The 10,997-nt window shown below is 37.4% G+C and overlaps 1 pseudogene; it reads right to left on the minus strand.

Annotated features, from left to right (window-relative positions):
- Positions 1–661: 661 nt before the first annotated feature.
- LOC135966106 (ras-related protein Ral-A pseudogene) lies at positions 662–1,455 on the minus strand (annotated as a pseudogene).
- Positions 1,456–10,997: the final 9,542 nt, after the last annotated feature.

Below are 10,997 nucleotides of genomic sequence, written 5' to 3' on the forward strand. Positions count from 1 at the left end.
AGAGTTCTGGAACCTTATTTTCAAGAACCAGAGAATGGCACAGATTTTAAATTTGGGCAGAGTCCTAGCAGACAGTTATTTCTCAAGGATTTTCTATACAAAAACTGTACTCCATGCTGGGCATATATTTTCTCACCACAACATATGGGGCAGTCGAACCCTGGTGTCAGTAAGAACACCTCCAGAGTCATATAGCCAGGTATTTTTCAGTTTTTAAATTAAGGTATATTCAAAAATTTCCATGTGCACGTTTACACCACTTTTCTAAATTAATCACCAGGTAATTAAAGCAGATTCACAGATGAATTACTCTCAGTTTAACTACATGCAACAACCACACCAATAACTTTTTCTTCTAAATTTGGCATAACGATGGTTTACAAAAAGTGGTAAAATTTATCATGTTCACAATTGTCATTTTTCAAGGTAGTAGAAGACCAAGATATTTTAAAATGATGTAAACTTTAAGCTTTATATATAAAAACAAAACAAAACAGAGAAAGTCACCTTTCCTCCCATTCCCCACCCCCATCTCACCTCTTTATTTAATATTTCAAAAAAAGACTGCCCGAGAAACACAAGCTCATACGCTACATTCAGGACCATGATAAATGTAGGCAATAATGAAATAAGTTGAACTTTGCTTCTTAGTGAAGCCACATTTATTTCTTTTTTAAGTAAATTTGACTTTTATTGCAGTTCCAATTCATGCTTTTAGCAATATACAACAATTTCCAAAATGTTAAAGTAATTTCAGTCAATTAAGCCTTCAATGGCAGTGCTTATAAATTATATTTATATGTATGGTCAAGATAAGAAAGGAATCTGGGCTTTGATTATAAGTTGCAGAATCTTTCTCTGATTCTCTTGGCCGAACTTTTCCTCTTTTTCCCCCCCATTCTTTTCATTGCTGTCTTCCATCTTTCTTGCTCGAATTTCTCTCAGTAAATCAAAAAATGCCTTGTCAACATTAGCTCGTGTTTTACCAGATGTTTCCACATAGTTAACATTTCCAATGTTCAGCTCTGTTTTGTCCCTCTTCTACAGAAACCTCCTTTTATCTTCTAAATCTGATTTGTTACCAGCCAGTAGAAATGGAACATTCTCATCTTTTATTCTTAAAATCTGTTCCCTGAAGTCAGCTGTAGCTGCAAAGGATTCCATTTCTGTAACAGAGAAGACACAGAAAAACCCCTCCCTGCTTCGGAAATGGCTGTCTCTAATTGCAGCATAGTCATCCTGCCCAGCTGTTTCTAAGATATCGATCTGTACTCTCTGGCCACCCAGTACTATTTTCTTCTGATAGGTGCCTTCTTTGGTAAGCTCATAGTCCTCCACAAACTCATCGTACATGAATTGTAGAGTCAGAGCAGCCTTGCCCGCACTGGCACTGCCCACCACGATGACTTTGTGTAAGGCCAAATTACTCTGATCCTTGGGTTTATTTGCGGCCATCTTGTGTCGTAGTTCTCACCAATAGGTTAGGAAGAATCTGCACAGTGAGCCAGTCTGCCGCCCAGAGGGCTCTGGAAGCAGCGGGTGCGTGGCTCCGGCTGGTGGGTGCTTGGCCCTTGTCGCCTGGGAGGCCCGGTGCTGGGAGCAGTGGAAGGAGGAGTCTTTATTATTTCTATTTCACCTGTGATGAATATGATCCTCAGTCGACCGAGGTTTTTAAGAGGTACTACCAAAATTCATAGCCAGATAGTTCTATCTCCTAGTGTAGTGCTTTTCAAATATTGAAGTGTATGAGATTCACTAGGATGGATTATTAAATGCAGATGTTTATTCCATGAGTCTAACGTGTATCTGAGAGTCATTGTTTCTCACAAACTCTCAGATGATCTCGATGTTGCTGCTGATGTACCCCACTCTGAGTAGCAAGGTCCTAAAAAGTTGAATCCTGAGATATGGAAAGTACAATAAATACAAGAGTAGCCTGTTTGAGCATTTGGAATCACACAAAAACAGTAATTAGGCTCTTGTCTTCTTTTTTTCTCCTACAAGGTACAAATCTCAGTAAGCAGCAAGACAGTTTATTACACATCCTCTAACATAGAGAAACAATCAAGAGTTGAACAAAAATAATGAGATAATGGACATAAGCAACCAAACCATGTCATTCTCTTCTGGGGAAGCAGGGGTGGTGGTGGAAAGTCCTTGGGTTTCAGCAGGCTTTTGCATATGGTTTCTATATCAGTTACCTGTGGGTTTGACCACACCTTTTCCCCTATGAACCAGGATGCTATGTTGATTACTGAGAAAGGAAGTAAAATCGAAAAATATTCTTTTTTTTAATTATTTTGCAGAAACTGAGCATACCTTGCATGAGACTGCCTAAGTCATTGTGCTCAACTGTGCTTAAAAATTTTCCATCTCGGTTAGATATCACTCCTTACCTGACAGAAAACAATATATGGAAAAGGCCAAGCAATAATCCTTCAAGGGCTTCTAGTTGTTCAAGTGAAGTAAAGAGTTACTCATCTTCCTTTAAATCAGAAGCTAGAAATGACTAAACTTAATCAGGAAGGCATGTCAAAAGCCAAGATAGGCCAAAAGCTAGTCCTCTTGCACCAAACAGTTGGCCAAGTTGTAAATGCAGAGAAAAGATTATTGAAAGAAATTAAAAGCACTACCGCAGTGAACCCATCAATAATTAAGGGGGAAAAAAAAGAAGCAGCAGCCTTACTGCTTATCTGGGAAAGTTTTATTTATTTATTTGTTTTTATTTTTAGCGATCTGGATAAAAGAAGAAAGCAACCACAACAGTCCCTTGCCAAAGCAGAATTCAGAGCAAGGTCCCAACTCTCTTCTATCTTATAATGGTTGAGAGAGGTGAAGAAGTTGTAGAAAAAATGTTTGAACCTAGCAGAGGGTGGTTCATAAGGTTTAAGGAAAGAAGCCAAGTCCACAGCATCAAATACAAGGTAAAGTGGCAAGTGCTGATGGAGAAGCAGCAGCAAGTTATCCAGATCTACCTAAAACAACTGATGAAAGTGGCTGTAACTAAACAACAGATTTTTAATGCAGATGAAATGGACTTTGGGAAAAAAATACCAGGTAGGACTTTAATAGCTAGAGAGAAGAAGTCAATACCTGTTTTCAACGTGTGAAAGAACAGGCGGACTCTCTTGTTACAGGCTAATGCAGCTGATGACTCAAAGTTAAAGCCAGCACTCAAGTACTCATTAACCATTCCAAAAATCTTAGGACCCTTGAGAATTATTCTAAATCTACTCTGCCTGTGCTCTATAGATGGAATGATAAAGCCTGGATGACAACACATCTGTTTACAGCATAGCTTGCTGAATATTTTAAGCCCACTGTTGAGACCTACTGCTCAGAAAAAAGATTCCTTTCTAAATATCACTGCTCATCGAGAATGCACTTAGTCACCCAACAGCTCTGATGGAAAAGTACAATGAGGTTAATACTGCTTCCATTCCTACTATCACAATACCTATTCTGAAGTCTGTGGATCAATAAATACATTTTGTAAGGCTAGAACTGTCATAGATCACTATGGATGGATATGGACAAAATAGATTGATACACTTCCAGAAAATATTCACCATTTAAGATGCCATGGAAAGCACTTGTGATTCATGGGAGGAAATAAAAATATTAACATTAACAGCTATTTGAAAGAAGTTGAGTCCAACCCTCAGGGATGACCATGAGGAGTTCAGACTCCAGTGAAGGAAGTAATTGTGGATGTGGTGGCTATAGCAAGACAATTGGAAGTGGAGGAGTTTGTGATGTTACTTAATTCTGAAATCTCATAAAACTTGGATGAATGAAGCATTGTTTCTTATGGATGAACAAAGGAAGTAGTTTCTTGAGACGGAATGTACTTCTGGTGAAGATGTTATGAATATTGTTGAAATGACAACAAAAAGGCCAGTCGTGGTGGTTCATGTCTGTCATCCCAGCACTTTGGGAGGCCATGGCAGTTGGATCGCTTGAGGTCAGGAGTTATAGACCAGCCTGGCCAACATGGTGAAACCCTGTCTCTACTAAAAATACAAAAATTAGCAAGGCATTGTTATGCCCAGACCGTTTGTTCCCCAAAGAAGACCACCAGAGTCCAGAGTCAAAGCCAAGCGGCAAGGATCTTTTACTGCAAGTTCGAACTTGGTCCCTCCCTTCCACAGCATACAAGAGGGCCCCGAACAATGCGAGTGCTTGCTTTCTATAGCCCGAGGTAAATAAGATACGTAAAGTTACAGAGGAACAAGGGAATTCTTTTGGTTACAGCATTACAATTGGTTTACATTTTAAGTTATATATTTAGCAGTTTTCTATTGGTTCCCATGCTTTCAGTAAAAACACAAACGGCTGTGTCCTTATCGGGGACTTTTCCAGGTGGTGTTTGTACTGGGCTCGAAAAATTGAGAGATATATGGTGGGATGTGTTTGTACTGGGCTCAGGAAATTGAGAGATATATGGTGGGATGTGTTTGTACTGGGCCTGTTTGTGTTGAGCCCCGGGCTGAGGAATGTGCTTTGTGTTGAGCCCGGGGCTGAGGAATGTGCCTGATTTCTTTCAGCATGGTGGTGCATTCCTGTAATCCCAGCTACTCGGGAAACTGAGGTGGGATAATGACTTGAACCCAGGAGGCGGAGGCTGCAGTGACCTAAGATCATGCCACTCCACTTCAGCCTGGGCAACAGAGTGAGACTCTGTCTCAATTAAAAAAAAAAAGAAAGAAAGAAAAGAAAAGAAAAGAAACCAAAAGAAAAGAAAGAAAGGAAATGAAATGAAATGACAGGAAAATATTTAGAATAGTCATACATTTAGTTGATAAAGTAGTGGCAGGTTTGAAAGGATTGAATCCAAGTTGAAAGAAGTTGTGCTGTGGGTAAACTGCCATCAAGCATCATTGCATGCTACAGAGAAATTTTCATGAAACGAGGAGTCTGTTGATGTGGCAAACTTCATTGTTGTCTTAAGAAACCCCACCTTCTGCAACTACCATCCTGATCTGTCAGCACCCATCAGCTTTGAGGCAAGACCCTCTACCAGGAAAAAGATTACAACTTGCTGAAGGCTTAGATAATTGTTAGCATTTCTTAGCAATAAAGTATTTTTAAATTAAGGTATGTCCATTTTATATATATAATGGTACTACACTCAGACTACAATGCAGTGTAAACATCACTTTCATATGCACTGGGAAAACAAAAAATTTGTGACTCACTTTATTGAAGTGGTCTGGAGCTGAACCTACAGTATATTTGAGGCATGCTTGTACTGTGAGTTACATTTTGCAATAATAGGCAATGAACATTTGCAAAATAACCTATTCATGACCTATTACTTGTGTTTCAAAAATTGTATTCAGTTGTATTAAAACGATTTGCATAATTGGAATGTTATTGATTTGACAATAGCTGATGATCCATAGTATGTTAGAGATTAATTTCAAATAACTCAAAACTGATTTTCAAGAGCTTTTACATTATATTTGCATTTCAGTGAAACTTGATTTTAAAAATTGTGTTCCGTTGCCTTGACTGGTTACTTAGCAATTAACATAAAGTTTTCAAAAAGCCTATATACATTTGAGAAGCAAAAAACAAAATTGAGACAAATAACAAACCAAACATATGGTGTTTGAATTGTTTTTTAAATTAAGGGCTGTATTTATAGTTGCTGTGTTTGAGTTACTCATATGCAACTGAGAAATTGAATTTTATTTTCCTTCATTGGTTATTATTGTCAGGCCTCTGAGTCCAAGCGAAGCCATCTCATCCCCTGTGACTTGCACACGCCCAGATGGCCTGAAATAACTGAAGAATCACAAAAGAAGTGCAAATGCCCTGCCTCGCCTTAACTGATGACATTGCACCACAAAAGAAGTGAAAATGGCCGGTCCTTGCCTTAAGTGATGACATTACCTTGTGAAAGTCCTTTTCCTGGCTCATCAAGCTCCCCCACTGAGCACCTTGTAACCCCCACTCCTGACCACCAGAGAACAACCCCCATTTGACTGTAATTTTCCTTTACCTACCCAAATCCTATAAATGGCCTCACCCTTATCTCCCTTCGCTGACTCTCTTTTCAGACTCAGCCCGCCTGCACCCAGGTGATTAAAAAGTTTTATTGCTCACACAAAGCCTATTTGGTGGTCTCTTCACACGGAAGGACATGACAATTATAGTCAAAACTACAAAGTTATTATTTTGTTTTTAATCATTGTCTTTTCTGTTTTCTGCATTACATTTCTCTTGAAGCTTATAGAATTTACCACGTCAGTCTTCTCCCCAGGGTGACAGTCTCATTTTCTAGAATTTCTGAAAACACATGAACCATGCTTCTTCATAAGTTTTTAAAATATTATTTTCTCTTGATTTACCATGTGAAAATACTGCAAATTAGTAATAATAATCCCATTTCTATGGAAATTTTGTAGATATTATTTAATCTTGCTAGATGTTGAACAATTCATGAACTACTTGCTGAAATTCAATAAGCAATTCATGAATACTTGAATCGAGAGATTGTTTTTTTTGTTTGTTTTTTGTTTTGTCAGAAACTGGTAAATAACATCGGTGACAAATATTATTCCATCGAACTCAAACTGGTTATGAAATATCTCAATTTTTAAATTCATCCTGAATGCACTCACAGCAGTGAGAAAGATGAGGCGTGACCACAAGGTAACGGAATTCATTTTCTTATACCAGCTCTCTGAACACGATTCAACAAGAGGAATTCCAAAAATATTTTAAGCCATGGTAGCATCATTATCATCAACATACAGTCTCCCAGGGCAATTCCTAAGAAGGTCAACTCATTGTGGTATTTGTTAATGATTGTTTTTTATTATTTTATTGTCATACTTTGTAAGTTGGTGTAAAGGCACTTTGAAACAGAAGGAATGCCTCTCAGAGGTCCTGGGAGAGCATGACGCAGGGAGCCTCATTCACATCTGAGTACTGAAAAAAGAAAATAAAGTCATTCCCGTTGTATATCAGTATACATCCATATCCTGCTATGGATACATTTTTAATTGCTCTCCTTAAAAGCTTGATCCAAAAGCCTTTGAAGTAAGCAGCCCTCTCCTTTTATCCTATTACAAGTGAACAATCTCTCAATCCTGCCCTGATTTTTAGAGCGAGGGGAAGAAAAGCATTTGGAAATTGTTCTGAAATATAGTTTCTACTAACATTTTCCTATGGGTGATCTTACTAGCCTGTTAAACATTTGTAATCACACAGAGCTTAAAATATGGAACTGCACACATGTTAGCACAGTGTGTAATCTCAGAGCTCAGAAGGGATCCAGCACTCACCGTGAGCTTATTTCCAGAACTCTAGCTGCACCAGCTCTCCAGGGAGCTAAAGCTGCCAGTCCACCCTCCTAACTCCCTTGCAGAATAGGTGGTAGCAACAATTTGTGTGGGCGGAAACTGAAGAAATGGAAGAATACAGTACAAGAGGAGGGGAAAGTGCACATGCATGACAGTGACAGAATAAATGACACAGCTTGAATTCATCGGTGCCTCTGTCCCTGTTTTTAGACTGATGATGTCTAACTTCCACCTCCCTCTTTTTAAATTAGCAAACATAATCCTTACTAAGCACCTGACTGCCTTGCTTCTAGACCACATCAGCATCTGTCTCCTTTCATACATCATTCTAATACAAAATATGAATGCAGTTTCACTGCTTTTAGAGATTCATTGGGAGTCTACTGACATTTTCCCAAGTACAAGAACACTTAAAAATACATCTTTGTATCAGAATTTCAAGCACTGGAATAATAAAGGGATGATGACAAGAATGAGCAAATGGTTTAGGAGAAAGTCACAGTCTACTTTCCAAAGTTACAGTTTTAAAAATCCTATTCCTAGCACAAAATTGCAACTAAAATGAAATAATAGATTATGTTAATTAAGTGCTACGTTTCCAGCTTTTTTCTCTCTTCCTCCAAAGAGGGTCGGAGGAATATGAAATGTAGCATGATTTGTTTGGGATGACATGAATAGTCCAATTATACAAATATATTTTTAGTTGGTTTGGTAAATATTGAAACTTTTGCTATATCAATATATTAGTATGCCCTTTTCTTCAACAACACAGATGTTTAAATCCCCTTTGGCTGCTCATGCAAATTCCGCCTAACCACCAGTTCTGTACCTTGTTGCAATTATCTTTAAAAACACAATTCCCAAGTTAGACTGTTTAAGGCTGGGTGGAAAGGTTGCTCTTCGTATTTCTTACACACAATCAGATAGATTATTGTTCATGTGAAAGCCTGTGAACCCTCCCACACAAGAAGGTGATCTATCCACAGCAGTGATAGTTTCTGACTGTAGCTACATTCTTCAGAGGATAGTCTGCTATTACCACCCATTACTTTAGCTCAGACTATACATAATGCAAGATGGGAAGGTGTGGAAGTTTTAAATGCCCAGTTCCTTTTGACTCCTGAAGACATTCACAGTAGTGGTAGCTTAGCCAGTTCTGTGTGTATGGCCTATACCATGAATCAGAACCACTAGTCATTTTATGCTTCTCTTCCACTTTAGTGTATGTGAAAGCTTGTATACAAAAAGAAGGGGTAACAACTATACAGGAAGTAGGACAAGTAAATAGAAACACAGAAAGGTAGCCAAGTTAAATTAACTCTTAATTATTTTAGGACACTTTATAATAAAACAATAATCAGAGTGCAAAATTGATGTAATTAAAAAGTTATGCATACAAGAAAATGTTGAATTACGTGTACATTTCAGAATCTCCACTGCAAGTGTAGGTGTAGATACCCTCTTATTTTACTTTTGGTAAGTGCTTTTTACAACTTTCATGTTTCAAATGTGTTCTAAACTCTGTGCTACAGAGCTAATGTGAAAATAGCTTATTCTAAAATGGTACTCCTGTTACTGTTACTGCATGTATCCACTTTTGAAAATAATTAGATTGCTTAATATCTTGAAAACTTATGTTGAAAAAAAAATCTCATGAATAAAATATTCAATAGGATTGCCGTTTGACAATGTGTGATAATGAATCCCAGTACCACAGTAATGTTATAAAATTGTATTCTCACATTTGATGAAAAATATTCCAAATGCAAACTAAAGATCTTTGGCATATTTTATCATTTAGCTTTACTGAACCACCATCAAATCATCAGAGATTCTGGTAAAGATCAATCAGTCAAAGGTCTGTCTCTTTATGTAAAAGTTTCTAGTTTATTTAAAATCTTAAAGATTTAATGGATTATTTGAGATTCACAGAAAATATATTTCAGTTTTCAGAGAAGTTATCTATTTCAAAGACTAAACAGTTTTTTAGTTTTAGTCACGAAGATATTTTGTGAAATAACATATACTATTGGTTAAGATCAAGGGATATGGATTCAGGTGAACCTGAATTTCACCCTATGTTCTTCTATCATTTAGTTGCTTTTGGGGCCTGGACAAATCATAAAGTCACAAAGTTTTGATTTTAAGACTTATAAAATGTAGATGACAAAAATTGATCCCATAGGTATTTTTCTGAGGATTTAAATAATATAAGTAAGTTGTTAAGAACAGTGCCTGGGACATGAGGTGCCATTATTATTACAAATCAAAGGTAAAGTTTAAATTACTATAGATTAAATAGCAATCTCATTAGAGAACATCAGAATGATTGCAAATCCAGTATAAAATATCATTGTTCTGCATTTGGGAAATTATTAAATACCTCTTAATAGCCAATCCCCAAATTTTTAGGATAGCCAAGAACCAACATTATTAAACCTTGAGGAAACCGAGTTATCTACCAAATATGTGGGTTGAACTAGCTGGTCTCTAGTATCAACAGTAATATTGACCTAAAATCAGGAAGTTTAAACAGTTCATGCTCAAAAGAAGATTAAAGCTGTCTAAGATGTAAGGACAATCAAGCCAGCCCCCCAAAAATCTTATTCTATTGAAATGAAAATAAAAATGTCAGAGATACTTGAGATGAGGTCTTTCCTTCCTCCAGTAGAGAAGGTAAAAAATGCAGAGAAGAGGAGAGTCTATGTATTACATGATTCAGCAATTCTTACAGAAGTTTTTCATCTTCTGGTCAGTAGTTCAAATATGATATCAGGAAATACAGAAGACTAAATATACCCATTGTTCCTGCTGCGAAAAAGACAGAGTATGATTAAGCTTTCATACCACCCAGGTCCACACCAGACTCAGCTCACCCAGGAATGAGTCACTGCTCTGATGGACTGATTGCCCTGGGCTGAGTCAAAGCAGTGATTAAATAGCTTAGAGCTTTGGAGCTGAAGGGAACCTCTGCACTAATTCTCCTTCATGCTTAAATGAAAGCTGATTCTGGAAGAAATCCAGTGATGGCTGGGATTTGGGAGGATGGTCTTCTGCAAACCAACCACAGGAACTGATGCCAACAGGCTCTTCACTGAGCAGATGAAGTGCGGGCTGGGGAGCTCTTCGGCTAATTTGTTTTCCATGTATAGTGAATGTTTTCAAACATAAATTATTAATTGTACTTTAAAAGTTGACTGTATAAAATGAATTTTCAGTTAACCTACACTCCAAATGGTCTGAAACAAATAAACAACTAAAATACCAAACATTACTTTACTCAACATATGACTAAGTTATTCCTTTAAATAAAACATTACTCTTTATTTTCCTGGACTCTGTATTATATTACTTAACATTTATTTTTCCCATGGGAAAACATTATTGTAATGATCCAGAAAGATCCTTTCTAATCTACTCAAAATAATATATTCTAAATTAATTGGCCTAGTAGTTTATAGTGGATGCTGGTTAGTTTCATAGGTTGAACTTTGTGATGCTGCTGCCAGGGTCACTGGCTTATGCTCTGTGTATCAGGGTGAGCCATAGATATCCATGCACTGCATGTCCAGATTATCCATAGATATCCATGAACGCATACCCAGGTTACCCACTGATATCCATGCACCACACGTCCAGGTTACCCATAGATATCCATGCACCACATGTCCAGGTTACTCATAG

Source organism: Macaca fascicularis, chromosome 11 (genome assembly GCF_037993035.2).
Source record: "Macaca fascicularis isolate 582-1 chromosome 11, T2T-MFA8v1.1".
NCBI lineage: Eukaryota > Metazoa > Chordata > Mammalia > Primates > Cercopithecidae > Macaca > Macaca fascicularis.